We start from the raw sequence: 14714 nt of genomic DNA on the forward strand, positions 1-14714 counted from the left end.
TGTTTTTCATCTGTACAGATTATTTCTAAGGTCTTCATAACAAAATAAACCCGACAATGATTTTTATTGAATACTTTCCACTATGTAAGGTACTGAGATCCAAGTAAGTATAAGAGAGTCTCTTGCTTCTGGAAGTTTCTAAAGATCCCTCATAGTTAGATAAACCAACCACCAGCCAACAAAAACATTTTCTGACCATGCTTTCGAGCGGATCACTGCCAAGAGCAGAGAGAATGCCACAATGAATGGAGTGCTCGGCTCCCCCTTTAGAGAATTTTCCCTGTTTTACAGAAGAGCGCACGATACAGGAGCTGTCACATAAAGTAGGACAAAGAGTGGACTAGACAGCGAGTGCCCCGAGTCCTGAGCAACGGCTCTCATTTATCAAGCACTTGTACCATGCCTGTCTTTGTGCCAGGTGCTTACCTATACTATCCCACATGGGAGGAATGCTGTGATTACCCATTTTACAGATGAGGACACTTGCCCAAGGTCGGACAGCTAGTAAGTGGAGGAACTGATAACTGATATTGAGCCTATATTCTCGATCACCATGCCTCTGAGGGAGAAGTGAGGGCATGGGTAGAGAGAGGCAGTAGACCTCTCATTAAAGGGAAGCATGGAATTGTCAAGGGTTAGTGATGGAGGGAGAAGGGGTCATTCATGATCATGAGCCACCTACACTGACCCATTTCTTATGGTGCTCTCACCTTGATTACCTGTCACTGCCTTGCCGGACACTGGGGAATACTGCCTGTCTGTGAAGACTGTAGCCCAAGCTTGGCCAGAAAACTCCCTCCAGCTCCCCTCCAGCACTCCTACCGGGGCTAAAAAGAACCGCGTGTTTACTGGAACGTGGAATATCTTTGCTACTTGAGTTGGCAAGAGTCACGTCAAGGGAGTAGACAGCTGGACGCAATTACTTGGGAGTGGAGGTTGACCCCAAAAGCATAACTATGAAAAGGTTTAAACATTTTTTTTCAAATTTTCCAAAACTTAATTTTACTTTAAACTAATATTTCTCCTTTAATGTCTCCCCTTGAACTAAAACTTTCTACACTTGGAATTTGTGCTGTGAAAGGCTCCAAGTGAACAATGTGACGTTCTTAACTAGCTCTCAGTTCCTTTCCTGGACCAGAGCGGCCCCTCGTATCTGCTCGTAGGCCTCGGTCTGAGCTCCTGTTCACTGTCACTCTCAGCAGCCAGCGGTAGATATTGTCCAGGCATCACGTGGCATTAAAACAAAACAAAACAGAAACCCATTATCTTGCTTTTAAGCAGGTCTTGGATTGTAAGTCCCTCAAGGGCAATAAGTGTTCATCTCTGGACCTAGCACTGAGCACAGCGTGTGGCACTAAGCAGACTTCACAAAGGCTGAGTCAACGTGTGGAATGATCTCTTGAGTACATTTTCTTAATAACTGTGAAAATGAGTGTAATGGAAAGGGTGTTTTAAAAATGAGCAGGAGGGTGATGCACTGTACGACACATCTTTGTAGTGAGGTAGTAGTTAAGAGCCTGGGATTTAAGGTCAGATAGATCTGGTTTTTGTCACAGTTCCACCACATACTGGTCACATGACCCTGGAGAAGCCATGGGACCATTGCCTCTCTAAATTGGTAGCAACAGTATATACAGCATAAGCTTATTGGGTTAAATATTATATATAACATGCTAAGCATAGTGCCTGGGGAGCTCTTGATAATAACAGTAGTTGTATTTTATTTATTGTTAGGGGGGAAAGAAATCAGGTTTGCCTACCTTTCAAAAGAAATGAGTAGAACAGTGATGGCGAAGCTATGACACGCGTGTCAGAGGTGGCATGCGAACTCATTGTTTTGGTTGATTTTTCTTTGTTAAATGGCATTTAAATATATAAAATAAATATCAAAAATAAAGTCTTTGGAAAAAAAATAAAGTCTTGTTTTACTATGGTTGCAAATATCAAAAAATGTCTATATGTGACACGGCACCAGAGTTAAGTTAGGGTTTTTCAAAATGCTGACACGCTGAGCTCAAAAGGTTTGCCATCACTGGAGTAGAACTTGAATATGTGTCCCCCCTCCCCCCAAATTAAAAAAGTTTACATGGTGAAGAGTGGTACAGTCGGAATACTTTGTAGCTACCTGAGTCAGATACAAGCTCACCAGGGGAGGAGTGCTGTTTGTGGAAGTTTGGTCCCACAGATTAAGAGGTGGTTAAGGTGGTGACATCATGGGCCTCTTTATTTAATTTTCAGATGTTTAGTCCTGTGCTTATATTTCTTTTGTACTTTAAAACATGTTTTAAAAAATAAAACCCATTAAGTCTAAAAACTACACTCCTGAAATGACATGTCAGAGGGATTATTTTTAAAAAGAGTTTAATGCTTGAACAGCAACCACTTTTGAATTTGGGGGATTTTAATTGCCTTTGCAATTTCTTTGGATAAGAAAGTATTGTCTGTTGCTGAATAATTAATAAGACTCTATTTAGTGGAAACACCTTGAGAAGTTAAGAGTGATAAAAAATGAAAACTTTCCCCTTACTAATATGATAAGGTAAAGTGCTAATGGACTGTTAGAAATGAAAGCCTGTGTTATTAAAAAAATAAATCTTTGTCCTTTAGATGGCATCAACAAAAGAGTCAAAATATATTCCTTGTTTAAGGTTATAGTCACTATGGATTGTGCTGTGAAATAGCCCTTATTGTAGGGTACAGTTGAATTCTTTGTGTTGGAACCCGGTGGCAGACTGTGCAGATGGACAGCAGTCACGTCTGGCAGGCCCTGCAAGTGGGATTACATTTGCACATTGTTTTATTCACTGTGAACATTTTGCAGAGAGAGAGAAAAAAAAAACAGGAAAAACCGTCTCCCTGCTTAAATGAAATTCTGACACTATCAGTGCAAGATTATAAATTATATTTAAAGCAATGCAACAAATTCACGATCATTTCCAGCTTTGTGTAAAGTGTTGTGCTGCAGCTCTGGCCGGGTGGCTTAGTTGGGTGGAGGAGGAGGCAACTGATCAATGTTTCTCTCTCACATCAATGTTTTTCTCTCTCTTTCTGCCTTCCTCCCTCCCTCCCTTCCTCAGTTAATATATCTGAGAGCAGAACTTGTCAAAGATTTAGTTGTTATCTGAATTGAAAATATTTGTAAACCCAGAGAATTCAAACTTATGATGAAAATTGAAGTATAAGTTAAAAACTCAGTTGCAGGGCACATGTGAGAATACGTTTTAAAATGCTTGTGCTCTTTTCTAAATTCTGCAACTCATCAGCATTGACTAGAAATAGCATAGCAAGAAGTACTTTAAGATGCTTTCTCAGTATCCACAGCAAGAAAACTTACATTGATTAGTAAGTCATTTGTGAATTTATAACACAGTAACTTGGGAAGAAATTATTAAATTTGGAGGGAAAGGGATGAAAAGATGACACCCCATGTCAAGGGTTAAAATCAATATTTAATTCAATAAATAAATATACCTTATTTGGAGATAAAAGTAAGGACAATAGCTGGCACTCCACAATAAGATAATGATGGTTTTATTAGGACCTTTTAACCACATAGTAACACAAAGCAGCATTCTTGGCTTTTGAAATTAAGGCCAAAGAGGAGTCAGTTTGTGTCTCACCGTACCCTGTATTATAGATATAGATGCAAGGAAACAATTCAGAACACAAGAAAGACAAGCACTTGGATTATCTCAAAATTTCTTTGACTTTAAAAATGATTTCACATAACATTACATTTAAATATAATATCATCAGTCGTTTGTGTAGATTTCAGGGACAGAAGAAATGAATGAAATAAGATTTAAATAAAACTTTTAAACCTCTGTTTAGCGAAGAATTTTATGTTTCTATCAATATAATTTTAATAATTCTTGTAAAGAGTTGACCTTTATTTTTTCCTGTTGAAATATTGTTTGGACTGGGAAACACTGGTCTATTCTTCATCCACATGGTTTTACTGGTCTTTGGGGACCCCTACCCCTCCACCTTATCTTCCTCCATCTGCTCTCTCTCCTGAGGGCAGAGGGCCCAGGGGACTGGAATGTGGACCCAACATAACACATCCTATAGAGAAACCACAGTTTATTTCCAGCCAGAAGCAGAGCAACACTCTAAGGAGGTTTCTGTATCTTCCGTACAATTAATTGCCTGAAATATCCCTTCAAGCACTGTGATCTATGAGCTCGAGTGACCCAGGCACTCCATTTATTTTCTTTGCTAGGAATTTCCAGGGCCAAAGCTGGGTCACCCTCCGTCTTTCCCGGCAGCTGGTTTCACTCTGAATTTAATGAGGGAGCAGAGTTGAGTGGCCTGGGAAGGGTTTCCCCATCTGGCACCCCATTGGAAGAACTCGGCTGCTTGTCCAGTGTTCAATGAGTAAATGCTGATTGCTGGGTGACTCCAAAAAAGGGCCTTCCCAGCTAGTCCTCATCTGGTCAGAGTCAGGGCACATTCCTGAGCCTCCCTTCTCTTCGGTGTAAAACCTTACATACAAGCACAAAGTACTTACATACAAGTACTTTGGTGTAACCGGCAGTGAAGTAGGAACATGAGTATTTTAAATCACACATACATGTACCTTAGAGTCACTGGGATTTTCTGTTCCTGTTCACTGGTGGACTTGCCCGGGTAGCAGAACCTGCTGGCAAACTGCATAGTCATCCGGGGTTTCCTGCTACCCAAGGCCCCGCTGCACCTGATTCTCTGCATTGAATTGCCAGTTAGGTTTTAGAGCTGTGATATTAGCAGATGAGAATTTGAAATGCTTCATCACCATGCTGAGAGTTCAAGTGTTTTTCATTTCTGTTTTTAGAGTGTTAAACTCATGTTTTAGGTTTTTCTCCCTCATAATCTCATGTATTTACTTAGACATTACATTTTTATAGGAGAAAACCTTATTTATTTTTGCACCTTTATTATTAAACAGATATGAAGAAAGTCTATAATTATACGCTCTTAAACTGCATGTCCTCCAGAAATGTAATATATTCAGCAAACTCCACGAACACCAAAGCTTCCTTTAAGAAGACTGGGAACCCGCCCAAGAGTTTTAAATTTACATATTTATGAAGGATTTTTGTAGCATACTTAAATGACAGGAGAGATTGCTGTATGGGACTTTTATTCTCTTTTCCCATCTCTGTAGTCATATCCCTGTTAGAATTTTTGAAGCCTTGAGTTCCAGATATGTAAGATGTAGCCATAAATTTAAATAGTGAGAAGACCCACTATTCAATGCCTCATATTTAGTGAACTTTCATTGCATGAATTAATGAGTTCAGAAGCACCAAAGGGCAGTGATGGTGAACTTGCCTTAAATTAATGATTTATTTTTTAAAAAGGAGAAAGCCATTTATTCCCCAACTTTGTACTCATATGTAAGATTTCAGACCTTAGTTTTAGAGACATTTGGACTTACTATAAATGTTATGAGAATTCAGTTTTAATTTCTTGCATTTTTTAATAGAAGGAAGAGACTGTCACAACAAAATTTTAAAAAGCAATTTAGAATAATATTGTCCTGTGACTTACAACCTCAAACCGTCACAAACGCCTGTTCAGGGAGCTTAGCTTCTAGAAAGCACAGCAGGACCACAGGTGCAGCCGGTGTACCATCTATTGCCGACTTGGCTTGCCCCCCTTGTCCTGTCGGAAGGGCTTGGCAGGGTGCGGTTCTTTCTGTTTCAGGGAGAATGTATGCCTGGATTTTGCATTTTCTCATCTCAATGTCAGGACTTCAAGGCTGATAACATTTAGAAATTGTGGCCCTTTCCAGCCCTGAAATTCTATGATGCTCTGAGCCCTTTGGTCACATGAAACCTTCATAAAGACATAATGCATTTCTTTTTCTTTCTTCTCTGCCCTCCCCCCCACCCCCCATCTCTTGCTTCCCTTCCAACCTGTTTTGCAGACAGCCAAGGGCACTGCTGTTCTGTAACCTGCAGAGTTCTGTGCACATGCGGTGCTGGGTGGGGTCACTGCAAGTTTCGTGCTTTCTCTGCCCAAGGCAAAAAGCCTTCATTCCTGGCAGCGCCCTGCCTCCCCCAACAAAATCCTAGTAAAACAGTGACTAATTAGAGCCTCTTATTAACCACGATTTCCACCTGCCTCCAACTCTCCTCATTTTTGGAATTAGAACCAGACAAATGGGAAATAAACCAATTATGTCAGTACATGGCTGTTTATTGAGCTCTTACTGTGTGCTACCTGGGTAAATGCTCTGCCCATTATTTCTCCCAGCGGGGAAGTCGGTGCTGTTTTAATCCCCGTTTCCCACGTTGGGGTTCACAGTGGTAGCGTCACTGCCTAAACAACTAGAACTCTTTGCTGATGGAGTTGAGTGTGGAGATTTAATATTCTCTTAATCAGGACCTCAATGTCATTAAACTATTCCCCCTCTTCCTACAATAACTTTAATTGAATACATAGTTCTTTTCTTCCAGTGTCTTATGCTGTATTTCTGTGAATTGGGAAGACAGGGTCATTTTATGTGGAGAACTGCTCTCTTTAACAACAGTTTGAAAATGATCTTAAACATCCCTGATTCTGTCATCTTTTATTCTATTTTAGTGGTTGCTATTGTAGTGTCTCTAGTTAGTAAGCTTCTTTGAGTTCTAAGGGATTTTTGACACCTTCTATTTTCTGATAATTTTATGTTGTCAGCCACCCAAGACAATTGGACAGAAAAAAGATTCACTATGGGCAAAAGTGGCAGAATGAGATTTCAGCAGTAAGCTCAGAAAATCAAATTCTCTCTGAGCAGCAATTTTTGCTACAAATAAGCAAGACAAGACAAATGCAGAAATTGTCAGCTGTGGTTGTTGTAATCAAGGCTTTGGTGGAGCTTTTCACAGCCAAATGGGCAAAACGAGTTTGCTGGGCGCTTCTTTCCTGGGTAGAGAAGGGTGCATGTGGTTGAAATAAATTTTTTAGCAGGTGGGGTTGGGGAGTGGGGGGCAGGGGGTTCTGATAAAAATCACAGGGCATCAATGCCCTCTCTGTTGGCCTGGCCTCAGCTCGCATGCTCGCCCTGCCCCGGTGCCCCCACCTCTGTAGTTCACCCTGCATGCCTCAGCCTGATGTATCTTGAATCAGGAACCTTCTGAAGAACTTACTTTGGGTTTTCTGGCCTGACAGAGGCAAGCACAGTGCCTTTGCCTGTGTTCAAAGCCATCTTGTGGCCTGTGCACACGATCTAGCCAACGGTACCTCCGTGTACTCTTTAATACAACTCCTTCCCACCAGTGGAATTGGACTTGGGTCTCTTCTTTGCTGTGTACCAAGCACTACCTGGAAATCTTGGCAACTGCAGTTGAACAGCTGGTTAATAGCCAAAGACACGGAAGACAGTAAGTTATAGATGTAAATCAAGTGACACCTAGCCAGTAATGTCCATGAGAGTTAACTATTTGGAGCAAGAGTGGACACATTTCTTTGCTTCTTATGGGAAGTTGAATTACTGAGGGATTGTGCTATTGAGGAAAGACAGGCCATGTAACTTCAGGAGAGAGAGGAAGTAGGTATAGTAAGCTCTTGCAAGGAGAGCGGGGCTATAGTTGAAAAAAAACATCTGCAGCTACTCAGAGGAACCAGCTGAGGATGAAAAGGTTTTGAGCCTCAGACACTATTGCTGCTGCGGATCACGCTGAAAGCAGCTACGGTTTGTTGAGCACTTTCTAACACTACGATGGGCATTTGATGTGCTTGACCTGATCTAGGGCTCGCCGTAACAGTGAAATTGGGTGTTGTTATTCCCATTTTATAGATGAGGAAACTGAGGCTTGGCAAGGTTAACTGACCAATCTCAAATCATGCATCCAGCACATGACAGAGCAGCAGCTGTGAATTCCAAGTTTGATTTATTTTAGAGTTCCTCTACACCAGTGGTTCTCAACCTTCCTAATGCCACGACCCTTGAATACAGTTCCTCATGTTGTGGTGACCCCCAATTTCATGGTTACAAATTGAACATAATTAAAGCATAGTGATTAATCACAAAAACAATATGTAATTATATATGTGTTTTCCGATGGTCTTAGGCGACCCCTGTGAAAGGGTCGTTCGACCCCCAAAGGGGTCGTGACCCACAGGTTGAGCACTGCTGCTCTACACATTTGTAAAGGTATTTGTGGGTTAAGGGATGTTGATGGGTGTCATTATTTCCTAAAGGCTGTTAGAAAATTCCGTGTGAGAGCTTATTCAGTTTAATTTAACCTCCCCCAATGAACATTCTCTATATAGAAGTTAATATCATAAGACCTACAGGGATCTTTACCATCCAGAAAAAGGTGCTTTTGTCAGCATGTCCCCAGGTCTTCTGCAGGTAGGTCCTGAAGTGTGGCATTCTCCTGGTGGGCACACCCTGCAGCAGAGGGCAGTCTGCAGAGACTTCCGTGCTGTCTTCAGTGATTCGTCCAGGTTTTGAGGCTGCTTGTCTTCTCTCCCCAATTAGAATCTAAGATCTTTGAGGGCAGGCACCATGTCTTACCTTGGTTGATAACTTGGATTGTTTCATTACCACAGCTGGATAAAAATGTCCCCTAAAATTACTCATGTCTCCCTTTTAGGCCTGTCTATTCTCAGAACAGACTTCAGGCAGGGACTGTTTTTTGCCTCCTTGTGTGAGGGAGGCTCAGTGGAAAGAGCGCAGCATCGGAAGCCAGCGCCGGGGTCTGTATCTCAGTTTTCCTGCTGGCTCCTGCAAGACTCTTCAGTGAGCCTTTAGGAAACGAAGAGATGGTTAATCTGTGTTCTATGCATGAGCACAGGGCCTTGCACAGAATGCTGCCCCATGGGAATGGTTTGGTTCCTCAAGACTGACCCTAAAGAGATAGCAACTCTGAAGTCCGTCTCTCTCTCTCTCTCTCTCTCTTTCTCTCTCTCTCTCTTTCTCTCTCGGTAAAACACACATAACATTTAACATCTTAACTATTTTTTAAACACACAGCTCAGTGGTATTAAGTATATTCGCATTGTTGTGCAACCACCACCACCATCCACCTCCTTAACTCTTCTCATCTTGCAAAACAGAAACTCTATATCCATTCAACAATAACTCCCCATTCTCCCCCTGCCCCCAGCTCCTGGCAACCAGTCTACTTTCTGGCTCTGAGTTTGAGTCCATAGCTACCGCATATAAGTGGAATCATATACTCTTTAGCTTATTTCCCTGAGCATAATGTCCTCAAGGTTCATCCTGCTGCCATTATTGAGTGTCCTTCATTGCCTGACTTTGCGTAGGAAGGCGGAGACAGAGATGGATGTCTTGGTTCTTAGATGCCACTTCAGTGGGTAAAGCCTGGATTTTGTACAGGTAAATGCTGGTAATGTCAACCTCACAATAAGACACACAGTGGTTATATTCGTCAGTCTGTTAAAGCAGTAAACAAAAATATTAGGACTGGACCAGCACCTTCTTAGCTAGAATACTTTTCTTTTATAATACAGCAATTTACAGTGTTTCATATGTTTTTAAATCTAACATTAGAAACACCTTATTAATTTAGGTATTATTAATTCCCTTAATTAAAATAAGCTCTGAGGCTGAGGAATTACAGGATTTCCCAATTTGCACAGCCCTGGCAAAAAATAGAACTTTGTATCCTACATATAAAGAGTTGGTGAAGGGGCTCCGGGCTCTGGCAGAGCTTGGATTCAAACCCAGTTCTTTTCACCCTGTTTTGTTTGTTTTTTCAAAGCCACTAAGCACGTACTCCAACTATTAGCATGCTATATTTTTCTCCATTTATTTTTTCATCATATGTGTCATTATAGTTAAAGTGGGTTTCTAACAGATAACATATAGCTGAGTCTTGTTTTTTGATTCATCCTGACAATGTCTTTTAATTGATGCATGTAGACCATCGGTGTTCAAAGTGATTATTGATATAGTTGGATACACATAGAGCAAGTGTGTGTTTATGTATATAAAGGCATACATATAAAGTTTTTATTTATTAGTATATAAATGTATAATAGATGCCAACCTATTTCCATCGTCTGGTCTGAGAGACAAGTAGATTTATTTTTAAAAATACATTTTTATTGAATGTTTGCTATGAGCTTGGCACTTTATTGAATATTTTAGTGGTTTTAACTTACTTTGAAGAAAACCTGTTTCAGAAATTTGCACTGTATTCTCAAATTTTGGATGCAGTCTTTTTACCTTATATTTTAAAAAATTGCCTAAAATCAGTGCAAGATCCAATGACGGGAGTAGAGAAAGGTGGCTAATGTACTATAACTCGCTGAGTGGTGGAGCCGGGGTCTCATGTGTATTACAGCCAGGCCTCCGCAGGGGCCTGGGCCCAGGGATTATTGGTTCTGGGCCTGTCTGTGTGTGTTCCACCCCAGTTATTAAATACATGCCACCAAGAAGAGAGGCCTCCTTAGAAAAGATAATGTTTTCAGTGTTTCATGTTGGCTTTTTGCGAGGTTAGTACACTTTCAGTAAAACTTCAAAACTTCTTAAAGAAAACAAGCAATTCCTGAATAAGCCAGTATTATGAACTGAGGTATTTAAGTCCTTTCACTGAATGGAACTTCTGTTCCCGCATTCCTGAGCATGGTATGGGCCTGCACTGCAGATGTCTGTATGATACATGATGTGGTAAAACATAGCCTTAGGAATTTTGTGGTTAAAAGTTGAACTGTGGTCTGTCTGCGAGAGTGGACACCTCTCCTGCCATATCAAACCTACCCTTCTTTCCCACTCTCAAGCTCTAACAGACCCCTTTTCAGATTTTTTTCCAGCCGCACACAGTAACATCTCAGTCTCCTTTGCTTATACTGTAGCCTATGGCCCAGTGTTAACTCTCCTGAGAATCCAGAATGCTTCTACTCATGCTTTCTCCACAGGTAGACACTGTGTGGTGGCCGCTTCAGAAGGAAGACATCACCTCTACCCAGGGCTTGCCTTTAATAGTTTGAGGTTATGTGTTTATAATTTAAACAGAGCTAAAATGCTTTGCTTTTATCTGATGAATTTGGGAATCTGCCCTGGTTTGAATTATCTAGATTGTCTAAGTGGAGGTTCCAAATGTCCTGGATGCTGCAATTAGACAGCTTTGTTTGGGCTCTGTAGACACAGCCATATTTGGGAAACACAAATGGGCCAGTTTTTGTATTTAAGACTTTCTGGGTTAACAATGCATGTTTAAGAAACTTGTGTGCCCAGAGTTGTACATATAAAGAGTTTGGGAAGGAGCTCAGGGCTCTGGAATGCCATGAAGCCGGTTAGGAGCAGGGAATTGGCAGTGAGTGGGCCTAGGGAGCCATGGGGTCCTGTGTGTTGTCACCTGGCAGACTCTGCTGACTATTTTAAGACAAAACCTTTTGGTGTGATAGCTTCTTTAGGAAATCTGGCTGAACATTCTTGTTGTTTTATTGCCCCGTCCTCATAAGACACCGCGTGGGAGTAGCTTGGCTTCGTTAAACAAAAGCAGTCACTGGCGATCCATGCTGGAATTCCACATTTGGGGTATTTGCCATTAGTTCTGTGGGAGATGACACCACGCGGGCCGCCATGTTCTGATGGACAAGGTTGTTAGTGGCATTTTTAAGCTTGTCTCCTAGAATTCTCTCTCAAAAGTTCTAAAGATTACACAATTGGGTATCAAATGCTAGGTATGAAATTACCTTTCAATAAAAAAGAAATGTATTATAACTACCTTATAAAAGGACCTGAGCTCAGGGATTATTGATTCTGGGCCTGTCTGTGTTTGTTCCACACAGTTTGGAAAATATGAATGAAATAAAGTTACCAGTAATTCCATGTTATCGTCTTATTACTAGGATTTGGGCATATTTCCTTTCAAATATATGCATATGTGTTGTTTCTTACATAATTATAATCACAAATGTCATACAGACCTACACCCTGCTTTATTCCCCTAATCTTATGATAAGAAGTCTTTTCCCATGTTGCGTGGTCCATATAGCCATTATTTTCAGAACTATTCAACAGCCCACACAGGGGGTTGGGGGCTGGCCATGTAATTGGTCTAGTTCGCTGTCACTCAATACTAGTGTTACTAGGTTTTCAGGATTATTAATAAAGCTGTGGCAAGCTTCTCTGACTGCGTAGCTTTATTGTCATGCGGTTCTTTTTCAGGCTCGATGCCCCTAATGCAGAAAGGGTCAGAGGAGCACAGCTCCTGATGCCGTGTGCTGCAAACAGTTCCAGTGGCACTGCTGTAAGGAACAGGCCATCGTCTCTGCATTTGTCCACATTGAGTATTAATGTTTTTAAATTTGTGGACTAGTTTAAGAAGTGGAAAAATGGTTAGTCATTATTTGAATCTTTTTTTGGTTTTAATTAATCAGGTTAAGTGAACATTTTCTCATAGATCTGTTTGTTGTTTGCATTTTTTCTTCTGGGAATGATTTCTTCATGCCTTTTAAATTTTTTTCTTGGTAATAAGTATGAATGCACTGTAAAGTAAGAATATTAAACCTCTGTTAATATATAAATAATAAATGATTACAGGCTATCTCCTAAATTGTCTGAAGTGCAAATAATACTGCATTCATAAGACTTGAAGCTATTTTGGGCTGTATTTTGGTTGTTGGCAACTTTCTTTTAAATATATATTTTTTGATTTTAGAGAGGAAGGGAGAGATAGAAACATCAATGATGAGAGAGAATCATTGATCAGTTGCCTTCTACACACTCATGGGGATCAAGCCTGCCACCCAGGCATGCGCCCTGACCAGGAATCGAACCATGACCTCCTGGTTCATAGGTTGACACTCAACCACTGAGCCATACCAGCAGGGCACTGGCAATTTTCTTGGCAGAATCAACTTCGTATGCTGATTTAAAGGCTCCATTTAGGTATAAAAGGTAAAAAATACTTGCAAATTTATTGGTAATTAACTTTCTAGCCCAATCAGTGGTCACCAGCCTTTTGGACCTGAATCCTGTGATTATAAATAGGTCTTATTAAAATGAGTTTCTTATCACCATGAATTTTAATGGAGATTTAAAAACAAAACTAAATCAAAATAAAAACCTTTACTATTGTGGGGCAAATGGATCTGGCTACTGGGATTGGCCTTAAAGTTTGCGAAGGTTCGAGAAAGGGCATAAGTGGAAGTAACAAGGAGATCAAAGATTCAGAAATGAGAAATCTTGTCATTGTTCAGTAGGAATGACAAATGTGGAATACGTGGAGTTTAGAGCTTATTGAGTGTATGGGGGGAATGAGATTGAAAAGTAATTGGAACCTCACCTTACAGGGTTTTGTGGTACATTACAAAGTTTGGACTTGATGTTTTAGACTAGTATTTCCAAAAGTGTGACATTTGAGGTGATTTTAGAAGGTATGTCATTGAACATTTAAAAATGTTAGGGTTTATTCATTCCTTGATTCTATTTTCCATGCAGAATTCATTCCTTTTCTTTCTGTGCTCCTGTAACACGTAGGTCAGATTGCTAGCAGAAGGGATACCCATCATGTTATGTTTCAATAGGATATGTCTGCCTCCCTATAACTGTGATAGCCTCAGAGTCAACAGCTGTGTCTGATTCATGTTGGTGTCCTCTAGGCCAGCGGTTCTCAACCTGTGGGTCGTGACCCCTTTGGTTGTCGAACGACCCTTTCACAGGGGTTGCCTAAGACCATCCTGCATATCAGATATTTACATTACGATTCATAACAGTAGCAACATTACAGTTATGAAGTAGCAACGAAAATAATTTTATGGTTGGGTCACAACATGAGGAACTGTATTTAAAGGGCCAGAAGGTTGAGAACTACTGCTCTAGGCCAGACACTATCCTAGATGCATAGTAGCTGCTAAAGAAATGCTGTTTGGCCTGGCTGGTGTGGCTCACAGCCCAGCCGGTGGGTATTACCCAGCCTGGCTGGTGTGGCTCATGGGTTGGAGCATCAACCCAGAAACCAAGAGATTGCTGGTTTGATTCCCAGTCAGGCCACATCCCTGGGTTGTGGGCTCAATCCCCAGTAGGAGGCGTGCAGGAGGCAGCTGATCAATGATATTCCTCTCTCATCAATGTTTCCATCTCTCTATCCCTCTCCCTTCCTCTTTCTCTAACAAATCAATAAAAACATTTTTTTAAAAGAAATGTTATTTGAATGGTATCATTGGATCTGTGATTTAGATACATTATTTTTCCCTAGGAGTTTCACCACCTTTTTTCCTTTTGTCCTGTACTGCCCAGCCAACCCCTCTGAGCTCATAGGGATCCAGTAGATGTTTCTTCCCCATTGAAATCTGACCCAGGACCTCTTTCGCTGCTGAAGGCAGAATGTGGGAGTACTGGACTATAAGGGTGATTCTGAGCCTTTTTAGGCTATTGTAATGGCCTAGGAATGAGGTGATGGAATAGAATGGTGAACATGTGGATGGAAAAGCAGAGGTGGCTGGGATGAGTCATGAAGATGGAAGAGATGACAAGACTAGGCAACTTACCCACTTTGGATGGAGGGGGTGGCAGAGGAAAGAGAGGAAATTAGTGCACTCAGACACATGTGAGGGACAGGTATTCTCTCCACCAATATTAGTTGGGTGCTGACCCTGTGCTGGGTGCGTTACTAGATGTTAGGATAGAGGTAAGCAACACACTGTCCTGCCTGCAGGTGCTGACTGTCTGGTAGGTTTTGTGTATGAGGCCTGATTGGAGCAGCAGAGACTGGGAGAGGAAGGTGGGGAGAGGTGGTGATGGCCTTGGCTGGTCCTAGTAGTTTATC

General features: G+C 41.2%; 1 protein-coding gene across 13 annotated transcripts in view; it reads left to right on the forward strand.

Annotated features, from left to right (window-relative positions):
• The window catches only part of SORBS1 (sorbin and SH3 domain containing 1), a 196897-nt gene that overhangs the window by 66511 nt on the left and 115672 nt on the right, over positions 1–14714 (forward strand). The window lies entirely within an intron of this gene.

Source organism: Myotis davidii, unplaced genomic scaffold (assembly GCF_000327345.1).
Source record: "Myotis davidii unplaced genomic scaffold, ASM32734v1 scaffold332, whole genome shotgun sequence".
Taxonomy (NCBI): domain Eukaryota; kingdom Metazoa; phylum Chordata; class Mammalia; order Chiroptera; family Vespertilionidae; genus Myotis; species Myotis davidii.